This window comes from Ranitomeya imitator, chromosome 1 (assembly GCF_032444005.1).
Source record: "Ranitomeya imitator isolate aRanImi1 chromosome 1, aRanImi1.pri, whole genome shotgun sequence".
Taxonomy (NCBI): Eukaryota; Metazoa; Chordata; class Amphibia; order Anura; family Dendrobatidae; genus Ranitomeya; species Ranitomeya imitator.
Genome location: NC_091282.1, coordinates 587,172,733 through 587,191,337, shown reverse-complemented (window position 1 = coordinate 587,191,337; position 18,605 = coordinate 587,172,733).

Genomic DNA, 18,605 nt, shown 5'->3' with positions numbered 1-18,605 from the left:
AGAGTGTAGGGTATAGAGTGTAGGGTATAGAGTGTAGGGTATAAAGTGTAGAGTGTAGGGTATAGAGTGTAGGGTATAGAGTGTATGGTATAGAGTGTATGGTATAGAGTGTAGGGTATAGAGTGTGGGGTATAGAGTGTATGGTATAGAGTGTATGGTATAGAGTGTATGGTGTAGAGTGTATGGTATAGAGTGTAGGGTATAGAGTGTATGGTATAGAGTGTAGGGTATAGAGTGTAGAGTGTAGGGTATAGAGTGTAGGGTATAGAGTGTAGGGTATAGAGTGTAGGGTAAAGATTGTAGGGTATAGAGTGTAGAGTGTAGGGTATAGAGTGTAGGGTATAGAGTGTATGGTATAGAGTGTAGAGTGTAGGGTATACAGTGTATAGTGTAGGGTATAGAGTGTAGGGTATAGAGTGTATGGTATAGAGTGTAGGGAATAGATTGTAGAGTGTATGGTATAGAGTGTAGGGTATAGAGTGTAGAGTGTAGGGTATAGAGTGTAGGGTATAGAGTTTAGGGTATAGAGTGTAGGGTGTAGAGTGTAGGGTATAGAGTGTAGGGTATAGAGTGTAGGGTATAGAGTGTAGAGTGTAGGGATTAGAGTGTAGGGTATAGAGTGTAGGGTATAGAGTGTAGAATGTACGGTATAGAGTGTAGGGTATAGAGCATAGAGTGTAGGGTATAGAGTGTAAAGTGTAGAGTGTAGGGTATAGAGTGTAGAGTGTAGGGTGTAGAGTGTAGGGTATAGAGTGTATGGAATAGAGTGTAGGGTATAGAGTGTAGAGTGTAGGGTATAAAGTGTAGGGTATAGAGCGTAGTGTGTAGGGTATAGAGTGTAGGGTATAGAGTGTAGGGTATAGAGTGTAGAGTGTAGGGTATAGAGTGTATGGTATAGAGTGTAGGGTGTAGAGTGTAGAGTATAGAGTGTAGAGTGTAGGGTATAGAGTGTAGAGTGTAGGGTACAGAGTGTAGGGTATAGAGTGTAGAGTGTAGGGTATAGAAAGTAGGGTATAGAGTGTAAAGTGTATGGTAGAGAGTGTAGGGGACAGAGTGTATGGTATAGAGTTTATGGTATAGAGTGTAGGGTAGAGAGTGTAGGGTATAGAGTGTAAAGTGTAGGGTATATAGTGTAGGGTGTAGAGTGTAGGGTATAGAGTGTAGGGTATAGAGTGTAGAGTGTATGGTATAGAGTGTAGGGGATAGAGTGTATGGTATAGAGTGTATGGTATAGAGTGTATGGTATAGATTGTAGGGTATAGAGTGTAGGGTATAGAGTGTAGAGTGTCGGGTATAGAGTGTAGAGTGTAGGGTATAGAGTGTAGGGTATAGAGTGTAGGGTATAGAGTGTAGGGTGTAGAGTGTAGGGTATAGAGTGTAGGGTATAGGGTGTAGGGTATAGAGTGTAGGGTGTAGAGTGTAGGGTATAAAGTGTAGGGTATAGAGTGTAGGGTATAGAGTGTAGGGCATAGCGTGTAGGGTATAGAGTGTAGGGTATAGAGTGTAGGGTATAAAGTGTAGAGTGTAGGGTATAGAGTGTAGAGTATAGAGTGTAAAGTGTAGAGTGTAGGGTATAAAGTGTAGAGTGTAGGGTATAGAGTGTAGGGTATAGAGTGTAGGGTATACAGTGTAGAGTGTAGGGTATAGAGTGTAGGGTATAGAGTGTAGGGTATAAAGTGTAGAGTGTAGGGTATAGAGTGTAGGGTATAGAGTGTAGGGTATAGAGTGTAGGGTATAGAGTGTAGAGTGTAGGGTATAGAGTGTAGGGTATAGAGTGTAGGGTATAGAGTGTAGGGTATAGAGTGTAGGGTATAGAGTGTAGGGTATAGAGTGTAGAGTGTAGGGTATAGAGTGTAGGGTATAGAGTGTATGGTATAGAGTGTAGGGTATAGAGTGTAGAGTGTAGGGTATAGAGTGTAGGGTATACTGTGTAGAGTGTAGGGTATAGAGTGTAAGGTATAGAGGGTAGGGTATAGAGTGTATGTTGTAGAGTGTAGGGTATAGAGTGTAGGGTTTAGAGTGTAGGGTATAGAGTGTATGGTATAGAGTTTAGGGTATAGAGTGTAGGGTATAGAGTGTAAGCTATAAAGTGTAGGGTGTAGAGTGTAGGGTATAGAGTGTAGGGTATAGAGTGTTGGGTATAGAGTGTAGGGTATAGAGTGTAGGGTATAGAGTGTAGAGTGTAGGGTATAGAGTGTAGGGTATAAAATGTAAGCTATAAAGTGTAGGGTGTAGAGTGTAGGGTATAGAGTGTAGGGTATAGAGTGTAGGGTATAGAGTCTATGGAATAGAGTGTAGGGTATAGAGTGTAGAGTGTAGGGTATAGAGTGTAGGGTATAGAGCGTAGGGTGTAGGGTATAGAGTGTAGGGTATAGTGTGTAGGGTATAGAGTGTAGAGTGTAGGGTATAGAGTGTATGGTATAGAGTGTAGGGTGTAGAGTGTAGGGTATAGAGTGTATGGTATACAGTTTAGAGTGTAGAGTGTAGGGTATAGAGTGTAGGGTATAGAGTGTAAGGTATAGAGTGTAGGGTATAGAGTGTAGAGTGTAGGGTATAGAGTGTAGGGTATAGAGTGTAGGGTATAGAGTGTATGGTATAGAGTGTAGGGTACAGAGTGTAGAGTGTAGGGTATAGAGTGTAGGGTATAGAGTGTAGGATATAGAGTGTATGGTATAGAGTGTAGGTTATAGAGTGTAGAGTGTAGGGTATAGAGTGTAGGGTATAGAGTGTAGGGTATAGAGTGTAAGGTATAGATTGTAGGGTATAGAGTGTATAGCGTAGAGTATAGAGTGTAGGGTATAGAGTGTATGGTGTAGAGTGTAGGGTATAGAGTGTATAGTGTAGGGTATAGAGTGTAGGGTATAGAGTGTATAGTATAGAGTGTAGGGTATAGAGTGTAGGGTATAGAGTGTAGAGTGTGGGGTATAGAGTGTATGGTATAGAGTGTATGGTGTAGAGTGTATGGTATAGAGTGTAGGGTATAGAGTGTATGGTATAGAGTGTAGGGTATAGAGTGTAGAGTGTAGGGTATAGAGTGTAGGGTATAGAGTGTAGGGTATAGAGTGTAGGGTATAGATTGTAGGGTATAGAGTGTAGAGTGTATGGTATAGAGTGTAGGGTATAGAGTGTATGGTATAGAGTGTAGAGTGTAGGGTATAGAGTGTATAGTGTACGGTATAGAGTGTAGGGTATAGAGTGTATGGTATAGAGTGTAGGGAATAGAGTGTAGAGTGTATGGTATAGAGTGTAGGGTATAGAGTGTAGAGTGTAGGGTATAGAGTGTAGGGTATAGAGTGTAGGGTATAGAGTGTAGGGTGTAGAGTGTAGCGTATAGAGTGTAGGGTACAGAGTGTAGGGTATAGAGTGTAGAGTGTAGGGATTAGAGTGTAGGGTATAGAGTGTAGGGTATAGAGTGTAGAATGTACGGTATAGAGTGTAGGGTATAGAGTATAGAGTGTAGGGTATAGAGTGTAAAGTGTAGAGTGTAGGGTATAGAGTGTAGAGTGTAGCGTATAAAGTGTAGGGTATAGAGTGTATGGAATAGAGTGTAGGGTATAGAGTGTAGAGTGTAGGGTATAGAGTGTAGGGTATAGAGTGTAGAGTGTAGGGTATAGAGTGTAGGGTATAGAGTGTAGGGTATAGAGTGTAGGGGACAGAGTGTATGGTATAGAGTGTATGGTATAGAGTGTAGGGTAGAGAGTGTAGGGTATAGAGTGTAGAGTGTAGGGTATATAGTGTAGGGTGTAGAGTGTAGGGTATAGAGTGTAGGGTATAGAGTGTACAGTGTATGGTATAGACTGTAGGGGATAGAGTGTATGGTATAGAGTGTTTGGTATAGAGTGTATGGTATAGATTGTAGGGTATAGAGTGTAGGGTATAGAGTGTAGAGTGTAGGGTATAGAGTGTAGAGTGTAGGGTATAGAGTGTAGGGTATAGAGTGTAGGGTATAGAGTGTAGGGTGTAGAGTGTAGGGTATAGAGTGTAGGGTATAGGGTGTAGGGTATAGAGTGTAGGGTGTAGAGTGTAGGGTATAGAGTGTAGGGTATAGAGTGTAGGGTATAGAGTGTACGGTATAGCGTGTAGGGTACAGAGTGTAGGGTATAGAGTGTAGGGTATAGAGTGTAGGGTATAAAGTGTAGAGTGTAGGGTATGGAGTGTAGGGTATAGAGTGTAAAGTGTAGAGTGTAGGGTGTAGAGTGTAGAGTGTAGGGTATAGAGTGGAGGGTATAGAGTGTAGGGTATAGAGTGTAGGGTATAAAGTGTAGAGTGTAGGGTATAGAGTGTAGGGTATAGAGTGTAGGGTATAGAGTGTAGAGTGTAGGGTATAGAGTGTAGGGTATAGAGTGTAGGGTATAGAGTGTAGGGTATAGAGTGTAGGGTATAGAGTGTAGAGTGTAGGGTATAGAGTGTAGAGTGTAGGGTATAGAGTGTAGGGTATAGAGTGTAGGGTATAGAGTGTAGGGTGTAGAGTGTAGGGTATAGAGTGTAGGGTATAGGGTGTAGGGTATAGAGTGTAGGGTGTAGAGTGTAGGGTATAGAGTGTAGGGTATAGAGTGTACGGTATAGCGTGTAGGGTACAGAGTGTAGGGTATAGAGTGTAGGGTATAGAGTGTAGGGTATAAAGTGTAGAGTGTAGGGTATGGAGTGTAGGGTATAGAGTGTAAAGTGTAGAGTGTAGGGTGTAGAGTGTAGAGTGTAGGGTATAGAGTGGAGGGTATAGAGTGTAGGGTATAGAGTGTAGGGTATAAAGTGTAGAGTGTAGGGTATAGAGTGTAGGGTATAGAGTGTAGGGTATAGAGTGTAGAGTGTAGGGTATAGAGTGTAGGGTATAGAGTGTAGGGTATAGAGTGTAGGGTATAGAGTGTAGGGTATAAAGTGTAGAGTGTAGGGTATAGAGTGTAGGGTATAGAGTGTAGGGTATAGAGTGTAGGGTATAGAGTGTAGGGTATAGTGTGTAGAGTGTAGAATATAGAGTGTAGGGAATAGAGTGTAGGGTATAGAGTGTAGGGTACAGAGTGTAGGGTATAGAGTGTAGGGTATAAAGTGTAGAGTGTAGGGTATAGAGTGTAGGGTATAGAGTGTAGGGTATAGAGTGTAGAGTGTAGGGTATAGAGTGTAGGGTATAGAGTGTATGGTATAGAGTGTAGGGTATAGAGTGTAGAGTGTAGGGTATAGAGTGTAGGGTATACTGTGTAGAGTGTAGGGTATAGAGAGTAAGGTATAGAGGGTAGGGTATAGAGTGTATGGTGTAGAGTGTAGGGTATAGAGTGTAGGGTATAGAGTGTAGGGTATAGAGTGTATGGTATAGAGTTTAGGGTATAGAGTGTAGGGTATAGAGTGTAAGCTATAGAGTGTAGGGTGTAGAGTGTAGGGTATAGAGTGTAGGGTATAGAGTGTAGGGTATAGAGTGTAGGGTATAGAGTGTAGAGTGTATGGTATAGAGTGTAGGGTATAGAGTGTAAGCTATAAAGTGTAGGTTGTAGAGTGTAGGTTATAGAGTGTAGGGTATAGAGTGTAGGTTATAGAGTGAAGGGTATAGAGTGTGAGGTATAGAGCGTAGGGTTTAGGGTATAGAGTGTAGGGTATAGAGTGTAAGGTATAAAGTGAAGGGTGTAGAGTGTAGGGGATAGAGTGTAGGGTATAGAGTGTAGGGTATAGAGGGTAGGGTATAGAGTGTATGGTGTAGAGTGTAGAGTGTAGGGTATAGAGTGTAGGGTATAGAGTGTAGGGTATAGAGTGTATGGTATAGAGTGTAGGGTATAGAGTGTAGGGTATAGAGTGTAGAGTGTAGGGTATAGAGTGTAGAGTGTAGGGTATAGAGTGTAGGGTATAGAGTGTATGGAATAGAGTGTAGGGTATAAAGTGTAGAGTGTAGGGTATAGAGTGTAGGGTATAGAGTATAGGGTATAGAAAGTAGGGTATAGAGTGTAAAGTGTATGGTATAGAGTGTAGGGGACAGAGTGTATGGTATAGAGTGTATGGTATAGAGTGTAGGGTAGAGATTGTAGGGTATAGAGTGTAGAGTGTAGGGTATATAGTGTAGGGTGTAGAGTGTAGGGTATAGAGTGTAGGGTATAGAGTGTAGAGTGTATGGTATAGAGTGTAGGGGATAGAGTGTATGGTATAGAGTGTATGGTATAGATTGTAGGGTATAGAGTGTAGGGTATAGAGTGTAGAGTGTAGGGTATAGAGTGTAGAGTGTAGGGTATAGAGTGTAGGGTATAGAGTGTAGGGTATAGAGTGTAGGGTATAGAGTATAGGGTGTAGAGTGTAGGGTATAGAGTGTAGGGTATAGGGTGTAGGGTGTAGAGTGTAGGGTATAGAGTGTAGGGTATAGAGTGTAGGGTATAGCGTGTAGGGTATAGAATGTAGGGTATAGAGTGTAGGGTATAGAGTGTAGAGCGTAGGGTATAGAGTGTAGAGTGTAGGGTATAGAGTGTAGGGTATAGAGTGTAGAGTGTAGGGTATAGAAAGTAGGGTATAGAGTGTAAAGTGTATGGTATAGAGTGTAGGGGACAGAGTGTATGGTATAGAGTGTATGGTATAGAGTGTAGGGTAGAGAGTGTAGGGTATAGAGTGTAGAGTGTAGGGTATATAGTGTAGGGTGTAGAGTGTAGGGTATAGAGTGTAGGGTATAGAGTGTAGAGTGTATGGTATAGAGTGTAGGGGATAGAGTGTAGGGTATAGAGTGTAGAGTGTAGGGTATAGAGTGTAGGGTATAGAGTGTAGGGTATAGAGTGTAGGGTGTAGAGTGTAGGGCATAGAATGTAGGGTATAGAGTGTAGGGTATAGAATGTAGGGTGTAGAGTGTAGGGTATAGAGTGTAGGGTATAGAGTGTAGGGTATAGAGTGTAGGGTATGGCGTGTAGGGTATAGAATGTAGGGTATAGAGTGTAGGGTATAGAGTGTAGGGTATAGAGTGTAGAGTGTAGGGTATAGAGTGTAGGGTATAGAGTGTAAAGTGTAGAGTGTAGGGTGTAGAGTGTAGAGTGTAGGGTATAGAGTGGAGGGTATAGAATGTAGGGTATAGAGTGTAGGGTATAAAGTGTAGAGTGTAGGGTATAGAGTGTAGGGTATAGAGTGTAGGGTATAGAGTGTAGAGTGTAGGGTATAGAGTGTAGGGTATAGAGTGTAGGGTATAGAGTGTAGGGTATAGAGTGTAGGGTATAAAGTGTAGAGTGTAGGGCATAGAGTGTAGGGTATAGAGTGTAGGGTATAGAGTGTAGGGTATAAAGTGTAGAGTGTAGGGTATAGAGTGTAGGGTATAGAGTGTAGGGTATAGATTGTAGGGTATAGAGTGTAGAGTGTAGGGTATAGAGTGTAGGGTATAGAGTGTAGGGTGTAGAGTGTAGGGTATAGTGTGTAGGGTATAGAGTGTAGGGTATAGAGTGTAGGGTATAGAGTGTAGGGTGTAGAGTGTAGGGTATAGAGTGTAGGGTATAGGGTGTAGGGTATAGAGTGTAGGGTGTAGAGTGTAGGGTATAGAGTGTAGGGTATAGAGTGTAGGGTATAGAGTGTAGGGTATAGCGTGTAGGGTATAGAATGTAGGGTATAGAGTGTAGGGTATAGAGTGTAGAGTGTAGGGTATAGAGTGTAGAGTGTAGGGTATAGAGTGTAGGGTATAGAGTGTAGAGTGTAGGGTATAGAAAGTAGGGTATAGAGTGTAAAGTGTATGGTATAGAGTGTAGGGGACAGAGTGTATGGTATAGAGTGTATGGTATAGAGTGTAGGGTAGAGAGTGTAGGGTATAGAGTGTAGAGTGTAGGGTATATAGTGTAGGGTGTAGAGTGTAGGGTATAGAGTGTAGGGTATAGAGTGTAGAGTGTATGGTATAGAGTGTAGGGGATAGAGTGTAGGGTATAGAGTGTAGAGTGTAGGTTATAGAGTGTAGAGAGTAGGGTATAGAGTGTAGGGTATAGAGTGTAGGGTATAGAGTGTAGGGTATAGCGTGTAGGGTATAGCGTGTAGGGTATAGAATGTAGGGTATAGAATGTAGGGTATAGAGTGTAGGGTATAGAGTGTAGGGTATAAAGTGTAGAGTGTAGGGTATAGAGTGTAGGGTATAGAGTGTAGGGTATAGAGTGTAGGGTATAGCGTGTAGGGTATAGAATGTAGGGTATAGAGTGTAGGGTATAGAGTGTAGGGTATAAAGTGTAGAGTGTAGGGTATAGAGTGTATGGTATAGAGTGTAGGGTATAGAGTGTAGAGTGTAGGGTATAGAGTGTAGGGTATACTGTGTAGAGTGTATGGTATAGAGTGTAAGGTATAGAGGGTAGGGTATAGAGTGTATGGTGTAGAGTGTAGGGTATAGAGTGTAGGGTATAGAGTGTAGGGTATAGAGTGTATGGTATAGAGTTTAGGGTATAGAGTGTAGGGTATAGAGTGTAAGCTATAGAGTGTAGGGTGTAGAGTGTAGGGTATAGAGTGTAGGGTATAGAGTGTAGGGTATAGAGTGTAGGGTATAGAGTGTAGGGTATAGAGTGTAGGGTATAGAGTGTAGGGTATAGAGTGTAGAGTGTAGGGTATAGAGTGTAGAGTGTAGGGTATAGAGTGTAGGGTATAGAGTGTAGGGTATAGAGTGTAGGGTGTAGAGTGTAGGGTATAGAGTGTAGGGTATAGGGTGTAGGGTATAGAGTGTAGGGTGTAGAGTGTAGGGTATAGAGTGTAGGGTATAGAGTGTACGGTATAGCGTGTAGGGTACAGAGTGTAGGGTATAGAGTGTAGGGTATAGAGTGTAGAGTGTATGGTATAGAGTGTATGGTATAGAGTGTAAGCTATAAAGTGTAGGGTGTAGAGTGTAGGGTATAGAGTGTAGGGTATAGAGTGTAGGGTATAGAGTGAAGGGTATAGAGTGTGAGGTATAGAGCCTAGGGTTTAGGGTATAGAGTGTAGGGTATAGAGTGTAAGGTATAAAGTGAAGGGTGTAGAGTGTAGGGGATAGAGTGTAGGGTATAGAGTGTAGGGTATAGAGGGTAGGGTATAGAGTGTATGGTGTAGAGTGTAGAGTGTAGGGTAAAGAGTGTAGGGTATAGAGTGTAGGGTATAGAGTGTATGGTATAGAGTGTAGGGTATAGAGTGTAGGTTATAGAGTGTAGAGTGTAGGGTATAGAGTGTAGAGTGTAGGGTATAGAGTGTAGGGTATAGAGTGTATGGAATAGAGTGTAGGGTATAAAGTGTAGAGTGTAGGGTATAGAGTGTAGGGTATAGAGTGTAGGGTGTAGGGTATAGAGCGTAGGGTATAGAGTGTAGGGTATAGAGTGTAGAGTGTAGGGTATAGAGTGTATGGTATAGAGTGTAGGGTGTAGAGTGTAGGGTATAGAGTGTAGAGTGTAGGGTATAGAGTGTAGAGTGTAGGGTATAGAGTGTAGGGTATAGAGTGTAAAGTGTATGGTATAGATTGTAGGGGACAGAGTGTATGGTATAGAGTGTATGGTATAGAGTGTAGGGTAGAGATTGTAGGGTATAGAGTGTAGAGTGTAGGGTATATAGTGTAGGGTGTAGAGTGTAGGGTATAGAGTGTAGGGTATAGAGTGTAGAGTGTATGGTATAGAGTGTAGGGGATAGAGTGTATGGTATAGAGTGTATGGTATAGATTGTAGGGTATAGAGTGTAGGGTATAGAGTGTAGAGTGTAGGGTATAGAGTGTATGGTGTAGAGTGTAGAGTGTAGGGTATAGAGTGTAGGGTATAGAGTGTAGGGTATAGAGTGTATGGTATAGAGTGTAGGGTATAGAGTGTAGGGTATAGAGTGTAGAGTGTAGGGTATAGAGTGTAGAGTGTAGGGTATAGAGTGTAGGGTATAGAGTGTATGGAATAGAGTGTAGGGTATAAAGTGTAGAGTGTAGGGTAGAGAGTGTAGGGTATAGAGTGTAGGGTGTAGGGTATAGAGCGTAGGGTATAGAGTGTAGGGTATAGAGTGTAGAGTGTAGGGTATAGAGTGTATGGGATAGAGTGTAGGGTGTAGAGTGTAGGGTATAGAGTGTAGAGTGTAGGGTATAGAGTGTAGAGTGTAGGGTATAGAGTGTAGGGTATAGAGTGTAGAGTATAGGGTATAGAAAGTAGGGTATAGAGTGTAAAGTGTATGGTATAGAGTGTAGGTGACAGAGTGTATGGTATAGAGTGTATGGTATAGAGTGTAGGGTAGAGATTGTAGGGTATAGAGTGTAGAGTGTAGGGTATATAGTGTAAGGTGTAGAGTGTAGGGTATAGAGTGTAGGGTATAGAGTGTAGAGTGTATGGTATAGAGTGTAGGGGATAGAGTGTATGGTATAGAGTGTATGGTATAGATTGTAGGGTATAGAGTGTAGGGTGTAGAGTGTAGGGTATAGAGTGTAGAGTGTAGGGTATAGAGTGTAGGGTATAGAGTATAGGGTGTAGAGTGTAGGGTATAGAGTGTAGGGTATAGGGTGTAGGGTGTAGAGTGTAGGGTATAGAGTGTAGGGTATAGAGTGTAGGGTATAGAGTGTAGGGTATAGCGTGTAGGGTATAGAATGTAGGGTATAGAGTGTAGGGTATAGAGTGTAGAGTGTAGGGTATAGAGTGTAGAGTGTAGGGTATAGAGTGTAGGGTATAGAGTGTAGAGTGTAGGGTATAGAAAGTAGGGTATAGAGTGTAAAGTGTATGGTATAGAGTGTAGGGGACAGAGTGTATGGTATAGAGTGTATTGTATAGAGTGTAGGGTAGAGAGTGTAGGGTATAGAGTGTAGAGTGTAGGGTATATAGTGTAGGGTGTAGAGTGTAGGGTATAGAGTGTAGGGTATAGAGTGTAGAGTGTATGGTATAGAGTGTAGGGGATAGAGTGTAGGGTATAGAGTGTAGAGTGTAGGGTATAGAGTGTATGGGATAGAGTGTAGGGTGTAGAGTGTAGGGTATAGAGTGTAGAGTGTAGGGTATAGAGTGTAGAGTGTAGGGTATAGAGTGTAGGGTATAGAGTGTAGAGTATAGGGTATAGAAAGTAGGGTATAGAGTGTAAAGTGTATGGTATAGAGTGTAGGGGACAGAGTGTATGGTATAGAGTGTATGGTATAGAGTGTAGGGTAGAGATTGTAGGGTATAGAGTGTAGAGTGTAGGGTATATAGTGTAGGGTGTAGAGTGTAGGGTATAGAGTGTAGGGTATAGAGTGTAGAGTGTATGGTATAGAGTGTAGGGGATAGAGTGTATGGTATAGAGTGTATGGTATAGATTGTAGGGTATAGAGTGTAGGGCATAGAGTGTAGAGTGTAGGGTATAGAGTGTAGAGTGTAGGGTATAGAGTGTAGAGTATAGAGTGTAGGGTATAGAGTGTAGGGTATAGAGTATAGGGTGTAGAGTGTAGGGTATAGAGTGTAGGGTATAGGGTGTAGGGTGTAGAGTGTAGGGTATAGAGTGTAGGGTATAGAGTGTAGGGTATAGAGTGTAGGGTATAGCGTGTAGGGTATAGAATGTAGGGTATAGAGTGTAGGGTATAGAGTGTAGAGTGTAGGGTATAGAGTGTAGAGTGTAGGGTATAGAGTGTAGGGTATAGAGTGTAGAGTGTAGGGTATAGAAAGTACGGTATAGAGTGTAAAGTGTATGGTATAGAGTGTAGGGGACAGAGTGTATGGTATAGAGTGTATGGTATAGAGTGTAGGGTAGAGAGTGTATTGTAAAGAGTGTAGGGTATATAGTGTAGGGTGTAGAGTGTAGGGTATAGAGTGTAGGGTATAGAGTGTAGAGTGTATGGTATAGAGTGTAGGGGATAGAGTGTAGGGTATAGAGTGTAGAGTGTAGGGTATAAAGTGTAGAGTGTAGGGTATAGAGTGTAGGGTATAGAGTGTAGGGTGTAGAGTGTAGGGCATAGAATGTAGGGTATAGAGTGTAGGGTATAGAGTGTAGGGTGTAGAGTGTAGGGTATAGAGTGTAGGGTATAGAGTGTAGGGTATAGAGTGTAGGGTATGGCGTGTAGGGTATAGAATGTAGGGTATAGAGTGTAGGGTATAGAGTGTAGGGTATAGAGTGTAGAGTGTAGGGTATAGAGTGTAGGGTATAGAGTGTAAAGTGTAGAGTGTAGGGTGTAGAGTGTAGAGTGTAGGGTATAGAGTGGAGGGTATAGAATGTAGGGTATAGAGTGTAGGTTATAAAGTGTAGAGTGTAGGGTATAGAGTGTAGGGTATAGAGTGTAGGGTATAGAGTGTAGAGTGTAGGGTATAGTGTGTAGGGTATAGAGTGTAGGGTATAGAGTGTAGGGTATAGAGTGTAGGGTATAAAGTGTAGAGTGTAGGGTATAGAGTGTAGGGTATAGAGTGTAGGGTATAGAGTGTAGGGTATAGAGTGTAGGGTATAAAGTGTAGAGTGTAGGGTATAGAGTGTAGGGTATAGAGTGTAGGGTATAAAGTGTAGAGTGTAGGGTATAGAGTGTAGGGTATAGAGTGTAGGGTATAGAGTGTAGGGTATAGAGTGTAGGGTATAAAGTGTAGAGTGTAGGGTATAGAGTGTAGGGTATAGAGTGTAGGGTATAGATTGTAGGGTATAGAGTGTAGAGTGTAGGGTATAGAGTGTAGGGTATAGAGTGTAGGGTGTAGAGTGTAGGGTATAGTGTGTAGGGTATAGAGTGTAGGGTATAGAGTGTAGGGTATAGAGTGTAGGGTGTAGAGTGTAGGGTATAGAGTGTAGGGTATAGGGTGTAGGGTATAGAATGTAGGGTATAGCGTGTAGGGTATAGAATGTAGGGTATAGAGTGTAGGGTATAGAATGTAGAGTGTAGGGTATAGAGTGTAGAGTGTAGGGTATAGAGTGTAGGGTATGGCGTGTAGGGTATAGAATGTAGGGTATAGAGTGTAGGGTATAGAGTGTAGGGTATAGAGTGTAGAGTGTAGGGTATAGAGTGTAGGGTATAGAGTGTAAAGTGTAGAGTGTAGGGTGTAGAGTGTAGAGTGTAGGGTATAGAGTGGAGGGTATAGAATGTAGGGTATAGAGTGTAGGTTATAAAGTGTAGAGTGTAGGGTATAGAGTGTAGGGTATAGAGTGTAGGGTATAGAGTGTAGAGTGTAGGGTATAGTGTGTAGGGTATAGAGTGTAGGGTATAGAGTGTAGGGTATAGAGTGTAGGGTATAAAGTGTAGAGTGTAGGGTATAGAGTGTAGGGTATAGAGTGTAGGGTATAGAGTGTAGGGTATAGAGTGTAGGGTATAAAGTGTAGAGTGTAGGGTATAGAGTGTAGGGTATAGAGTGTAGGGTATAGATTGTAGGGTATAGAGTGTAGAGTGTAGGGTATAGAGTGTAGGGTATAGAGTGTAGGGTGTAGAGTGTAGGGTATAGTGTGTAGAGTATAGAGTGTAGGGTATAGAGTGTAGGGTATAGAGTGTAGGGTGTAGAGTGTAGGGTATAGAGTGTAGGGTATAGGGTGTAGGGTATAGAATGTAGGGTATAGCGTGTAGGGTATAGAATGTAGGGTATAGAGTGTAGGGTATAGAGTGTAGACTGTAGGGTATAGAGTGTAGGGTATAGAGTGTAGAGTGTAGGGTATAGAAAGTAGGGTATAGAGTGTAAAGTGTATGGTATAGAGTGTAGGGGACAGAGTGTATGGTATAGAGTGTATGGTATAGAGTGTAGGGTAGAGAGTGTAGGGTATAGAGTGTAGAGTGTAGGGTATATAGTGTAGGGTGTAGAGTGTAGGGTATAGAGTGTAGGGTATAGAGTGTAGAGTGTATGGTATAGAGTGTAGGGGATAGAGTGTAGGGTATAGAGTGTAGAGTGTAGGGTATAGAGTGTAGAGTGTAGGGTATATAGTGTAGGGTATAGAGTGTAGGGTATAGACTGTAGGGTATAGAGTGTAGGGTGTAGAGTGTAGGGTATAGAATGTAGGGTATAGGGTGTAGGGTATAGAGTGTAGGGTGTAGAGTGTAGGGTATAGAGTGTAGGGTATAGAGTGTAGGGTATAGAGTGTAGGGTATAGCGTGTAGGGTATAGAATGTAGGGTATAGAGTGTAGGGTATAGAGTGTAGGGTATAAAGTGTAGAGTGTAGGGTATAGATTGTAGGGTATAGAGTGTATGGTATAGAGTGTAGGGTATAGCGTGTAGGGTATAGAATGTAGGGTATAGAGTGTAGGGTATAGAGTGTAAGGTATAAAGTGTAGAGTGTAGGGTATAGAGTGTAGGGTATAGAGTGTAAAGTGTAGAGTGTATGGTGTAGAGTGTAGAGTGTAGGGTATAGAGTGGAGGGTATAGAGTGTAGGGTATAGAGTGTAGGGTATAAAGTGTAGAGTGTAGGGTATAGAGTGTAGGGTATAGAGTGTAGGGTATAGAGTGTAGAGTGTAGGGTATAGAGTGTAGGGTATAGAGTGTAGGGTATAGAGTGTAGGGTATAGAGTGTAGGGTATAGAGTGTAGGGTATAAAGTGTAGAGTATAGGGTATAGAGTGTAGGGTATAGAGTGTAGGGTATAGAGTGTATGGTATAGAGTGTAGAGTGTAGGGTATAGACTGTAGGGTATAGAGTGTATGGTATAGAGTGTATGGTATAGAGTGTAGGGTATAGAGTGTAGAGTGTAGAGTATAGAGAGTAGGGTATAGAGTGTAGGGTATAGAGTGTAGGGTATAGATTGTAGGGTATAGAGTGTAGGGTATAGGGTGTAAGGTATAGAGTGTATGTTATAGAGTGTAGAGTGTAGGGTATAGAGTGTATAGTGTAGGGTATTGAGTGTAGGGTATAGAGTGTAGGGAATAGAGTGTAGAGTGTAGGGTATAGAGTGTATGGTATAGAGCGTAGGGTATAGAGTGTAGAGTGTAGGGTATAGAGTGTAGGGTATAGAGTGTAGGGTATAGAGTGTAGGGTATAGAGTGTAGAGTGTAGAGTATAGAGTGTAGGGTATAGAGTGTAGGGTATAGAGTGTAGAGTGTAGGGATTAGAGTGTAGGGTATAGAGTGTAGGGTATAGAGTGTAGAATGTACGGTATAGAGTGTAGGGTATAGAGTATAGAGTGTAGGGTATAGAGTGTAGGGTATAGAGTGTAGAATGTACGGTATAGAGTGTAGGGTATAGAGTATAGAGTGTAGGGTATAGAGTGTAGGGTATAGAGTGTAAAGTGTAGATTGTAGGGTATAGAGTGTAGAGTGTAGGGTATAGAGTGTAGGGTATAGAGTGTATGGAATAGAGTGTAGGGTATAGAGTGTAAAGTGTAGAGTGTAGGGTATAGAGTGTAGAGTGTAGGGTATAGAGTGTAGGGTATAGAGTGTAGGGTATAGAGTGTAGGGTATAGATTGTAGGGTATAGAGTGTAGAGTATAGGGTATAGAGTGTAGGGTATAGAGGGTATGGTATAGAGTGTAGAGTGTAGGGTATAGAGTGTAGGGTATAGAGGGTATGGTATAGAGTGTAGGGAATAGAGTGTAGAGTGTATGGTATAGAGTGTAGGGTATAGAGTGTAGAGTGTAGGGTATAGAGTGTAGGGTATAGAGTGTAGGGTGTAGAGTGTAGGGTATAGAGTGTAGGGTATAGAGTGTAGGGTATAGAGTGTAGAGTGTAGGGATTAGAGTGTAGGGTATAGAGTGTAGGGTATAGAGTGTAGAATGTACGGTATAGAGTGTAGGGTATAGAGTATAGAGTGTAGGGTATAGAGTGTAAAGTGCAGAGTGTAGGGTATAGAGTGTAGAGTATAGGGTATAGAGTGTAGGGTATAGAGTGTATGGAATAGAGGGGTAGGGTATAGAGTGTAGAGTGTAGGGTATGGAGTGTAGGGTATAGAGTGTAGGGTATAAAGTGTAGAGTGTAGGGTATAGAGTGTAGGGTATAGAGTGTAGGGTATAGTGTGTAGAGTGTAGGGTATAGAAAGTAGGGTATAGAGTGTAAAGTGTATTATATAGAGTGTAGGGGACAGAGTGTATGGTATAGAGTGTATGGTATAGAGTGTAGGGTAGAGAGTGTAGGGTATAGAGTGTAGAGTGTAGGGTATATAGTGTAGGGTGTAGAGTGTAGGGTATAGAGTGTAGGGTATAGAGTGTAGAGTGTATGGTATAGAGTGTAGGGGATAGAGTGTAGGGTATAGAGTGTAGAGTGTAGGGTATAGAGTGTAGAGTGTAGGGTATATAGTGTAGGGTATAGAGTGTAGGGTATAGACTGTAGGGTATAGAGTGTAGGGTGTAGAGTGTAGGGTATAGAATGTAGGGTATAGGGTGTAGGGTATAGAGTGTAGGGTGTAGAGTGTAGGGTATAGAGTGTAGGGTATAGAGTGTAGGGTATAGAGTGTAGGGTATAGCGTGTAGGGTATAGAATGTAGGGTATAGAGTGTAGGGTATAGAGTGTAGGGTATAAAGTGTAGAGTGTAGGGTATAGATTGTAGGGTATAGAGTGTAGGGTATAGAGTGTAGGGTATAGCGTGTAGGGTATAGAATGTAGGGTATAGAGTGTAGGGTATAGAGTGTAAGGTATAAAGTGTAGAGTGTAGGGTATAGAGTGTAGAGTATAGAGTGTAAAGTGTAGAGTGTATGGTGTAGAGTGTAGAGTGTAGGGAATAGAGTGGAGGGTATAGAGTGTAGGGTATAGAGTGTAGGGTATAAAGTGTAGAGTGTAGGGTATAGAGTGTAGGGTATAGAGTGTAGGGTATAGAGTGTAGAGTGTAGGGTATAGAGTGTAGGGTATAGAGTGTAGGGTATAGAGTGTAGGGTATAGAGTGTAGGGTATAGAGTGTAGGGTATAAAGTGTAGAGTATAGGGTATAGAGTGTAGGGTATAGAGTGTAGGGTATAGATTGTAGGGTATAGAGTGTAGGGTATAGAGTGTAGGGTATAGAGTGTATGGTATAGAGTGTAGAGTGTAGGGTATAGACTGTAGGGTATAGAGTGTATGGTATAGAGTGTATGGTATAGAGTGTAGGGTATAGAGTGTAGAGTGTAGAGTATAGAGAGTAGGGTATAGAGTGTAGGGTATAGAGTGTAGGGTATAGATTGTAGGGTATAGAGTGTAGGGTATAGGGTGTAAGGTATAGAGTGTATGTTATAGAGTGTAGAGTGTAGGGTATAGAGTGTATAGTGTAGGGTATTGAGTGTAGGGTATAGAGTGTATGGTATAGAGTGTAGGGAATAGAGTGTAGAGTGTAGGGTATAGAGTGTATGGTATAGAGCGTAGGGTATAGAGTGTAGAGTGTAGGGTATAGAGTGTAGGGTATAGAGTGTAGGGTATAGAGTGTAGGGTATAGAGTGTAGAGTGTAGAGTATAGAGTGTAGGGTATAGAGTGTAGGGTATAGAGTGTAGAGTGTAGGGATTAGAGTGTAGGGTATAGAGTGTAGGGTATAGAGTGTAGAATGTACGGTATAGAGTGTAGGGTATAGAGTATAGAGTGTAGGGTATAGAGTGTAGGGTATAGAGTGTAGAATGTACGGTATAGAGTGTAGGGTATAGAGTATAGAGTGTAGGGTATAGAGTGTAGGGTAGAGAGTGTAAAGTGTAGATTGTAGGGTATAGAGTGTAGAGTGTAGGGTATAGAGTGTAGGGTATAGAGTGTATGGAATAGAGTGTAGGGTATAGAGTGTAAAGTGTAGAGTGTAGGGTATAGAGTGTAGAGTGTAGGGTATAGAGTGTAGGGTATAGAGTGTAGGGTATAGAGTGTAGGGTATAGATTGTAGGGTATAGAGTGTAGAGTATAGGGTATAGAGTGTAGGGTATAGAGGGTATGGTATAGAGTGTAGAGTGTAGGGTATAGAGTGTAGGGTATAGAGGGTATGGTATAGAGTGTAGGGAATAGAGTGTAGAGTGTATGGTATAGAGTGTAGGGTATAGAGTGTAGAGTGTAGGGTATAGAGTGTAGGGTATAGAGTGTAGGGTATAGAGTGTAGGGTGTAGAGTGTAGGGTATAGAGTGTAGGGTATAGAGTGTAGGGTATAGAGTGTAGAGTGTAGGGATTAGAGTGTAGGGTATAGAGTGTAGTGTATCGAGTGTAGAATGTACGGTATAGAGTGTAGGGTATAGAGTATAGAGTGTAGGGTATAGAGTGTAAAGTGCAGAATGTAGGGTATAGAGTGTAGAGTATAGGGTATAGAGTGTAGGGTATAGAGTGTATGGAATAGAGGGGTAGGGTATAGAGTGTAGAGTGTAGGGTATAGAGTGTAGGGTATAGAGCGTAGGGTGTAGGGTATAGAGAGTAGGGTATAGAGTGTAGGGTATAGAGTGTAGAGTGTAGGGTATAGAGTGTATGGTATAGAGTGTAGGGTGTAGAGTGTAGGGTATAGAGTGTAGAGTGTAGGGTATAGAGTGTAGAGTGTAGGGTATAGAGTGTAGGGTATAGAGTGTAGAGTGTAGGGTATAGAAAGTAGGGTATAGGGTGTAAAGTGTATGGTATAGAGTGTAGGGGATAGAGTGTATGGTATAGAGTGTATGGTATAGAGTGTAGGGTAGAGAGTGTAGGGTATAGAGTGTAGAGTGTAGGGTATATAGTGTAGGGTGTAGAGTGTAGGGTATAGAGTGTAGGGTATAGAGTGTAGAGTGTATGGTATAGAGTGTAGGGGATAGAGTGTATGGTATAGAGTGTATGGTATAGAGTGTATGGTATAGATTGTAGGGTATAGAGTGTAGGGTATAGAGTGTAGAGTGTAGGGTATAGAGTGTAGGGTATAGAGTGTAGGGTATAGAGTGTAGGGTGTAGAGTGTAGGGTATAGAG